Here is a 2,321-nt window from a genome sequence, read left to right as displayed (position 1 = left end):
AAAAAATTACCAAAAAAAAATTAAAAAAAAAAATTACGAGCTCGCAGCCTCTCTGTCCCTGACAGACACTCTGGCTCTGGGTTCCTCTCTTTCTCCCACAGTTATTCCTCACTCCCTTGCCTTAAAAGCTTCGGGAAGCAAAAACACTGAGAAATATATTCAGCATCATTAGTCAGGAAATAAAAATCAAAACGATCTATCTGTCCACTTAGATGTTATTGTTGTTCTCTTGTGCTATTCAGTAGGAACCAACCCATAACTGAACCTCCAGCAGGTTTTCAGAGGTAGTAAGTCACACAAGAGACTGCCCTGCCCCTCACACAGAGCAGCTGGTGGATTCAAACTGTGGACCTGGGACTGGAGCATAGCTTCTTACCACTAGGCCACCAGAACTCTTATACTCAGAAGATCATAATAAATAAAAAATAACAAGTATTGGTGAAGATGTGGAAAAGTTAGAACTTTTGCACACTCTATGTGGGAATGTAAAAGGAGCAGTTACTTTAGAAAAGAGTTTGATAGTTCCTAGAAAAAAGCTAAAAACAGAACTACTATATGACTATATACTTTTCCACTCCTGGGCATATGCCTAAAAGAACCGAAAGCAGGTACTCTAACAGATACTTGTACACAAATATTCACACAAGCACTACTCACAAGGGCCAAAAGGTGGAAACAGCCCACATGTCTGTAAGTGGATACACTGATAAGCAAAACATGGTGCATCAGTATTATGAAATATGATTTTGACTGTTAAAAACAATGAAGCTGAAGCATGTGTGCTACAGAGTGGACAAACCTTGAAAACTATGATACCACCACAACAAGATAAAAGTCAACATCCCAGTCACAAAATGGGCACAGGATATGAACAGACACTTCACCAAAGAAGACATTCAGATGTCCAACAAGTACATGAAGAAATGTTCAAAATCCTTAGCTCTAAGAGAGATGCAAATCAAAACAGTTACTCGATACCATCTCACCCCAGTAAGAATAGCAAAATGTAACAGAATAGCAAACAACAAATGCTGGCAAGGTTGTGGAGAAACTGGAACCCTTATTCACTGTTGGTGAGAGTGTAAAATGGTGCAACCACTAAGGATGGCAGTATGGTGCTTTCTCAAAAAGTTGCAAATAGAAATACCATTTGACCCAGCAATTCTACTACTGGGAATACACCCTAATGAAACCACAATTGCCACCCAAGTGGATATATGCACAACCATGTTTATCACAGCTTTGTTCATAATAACAAAGAGTTGGAAACAACCCAAGTCCTCATCAACAAACAAATGGCTAGAGAAGCTTTGGTATATTCACACAATGGAATACTACGCTGCATTGAAAAACAAGGAACTCATAAAATACTATACAAAATGGGGACTCTGGAGGACACTATGCTGAGTGAGATATCTCAGTCACAAAAGGACAAATACTGCATAGTGCCACTGTTATAAAACGGAACTGACATTGGGTTTGGGGAAAACTGAGAAAGATGGGATAAATTATGTATACTGCATTGAAACAGATGGTGGAGAGAACAGTTTAAAAGGGATATATGATTAGGTATTATTGTCATGAGAGGAGACCAGAGCAAAGGCTGCAAAGTGGAGTGGACCTGGGGGGAGAGATCGCATAACAATGAAAGAAATTTTCTTTTACTTTTCAAAGAGAAGGGCAAACTGGGGTGGAAGGGTGGGCAGGGAGAAAAGTGCAACAATGAATGAGTGGAAATCCAAAGTATATGTAAACTTTCATTAAAATTAATAATAGCAAAACTTTTCAAAGTGGAAGAAATGGGACACAAAAGACTACATGTATGATTTCCACATGGAAATGTCCTGAACTGGCAAGTCTACAGAAATAGAGACTAGCAGCTGCCAGGGCTGGGAGGCGGGCAGAGAGGCAATGAGTATCTGCTCCTTTGAGGTAAAATGCTTATCTGTCAGGTATTGCTCTAAAACTAAGCATCCAAATTAAGACAGATGAGGAAGAAGAATTGGCCATCAATTTCTGAAATGTATCAGGCCTTCAAAAACCCTTTGTCCAGCAGAGCATGGGCAGAGTAGACTAACAGATATGACGACTGAGGCAGAGCCCTCAAACTTGGAAACACAAAGGAAGAGGAACAGTTGTAAGCAGAAACTGATAATTGGAAAATGGAATGTGAGAAGCATGAGTGCAGACGGGAGAACGCCGCCGCCAGACGGGGTTCCACTGTGAGAGGGACCTGGAAGAGACCCGGGAAGAACAACAGCCAGCCACCTACCACGGAACTCCAGAGGAGCGAAGACTGTGAGACCCCAGAGGAACGAAGA

General features: G+C 41.0%; 1 protein-coding gene across 1 annotated transcript in view; it reads right to left on the bottom strand.

Annotated features, from left to right (window-relative positions):
* Positions 1–2,321, bottom strand: part of DNAH2 (dynein, axonemal, heavy chain 2) — a 252,966-nt gene that overhangs the window by 120,861 nt on the left and 129,784 nt on the right. The window lies entirely within an intron of this gene.

The sequence above is a fragment of the Elephantulus edwardii genome, unplaced genomic scaffold, assembly GCF_000299155.1.
Source record: "Elephantulus edwardii isolate Elephantulus edwardi_28Jun2011 unplaced genomic scaffold, EleEdw1.0 scaffold00246, whole genome shotgun sequence".
Lineage (NCBI taxonomy): Eukaryota > Metazoa > Chordata > Mammalia > Macroscelidea > Macroscelididae > Elephantulus > Elephantulus edwardii.
This window is presented reverse-complemented; position numbering and strand designations above follow the sequence as displayed.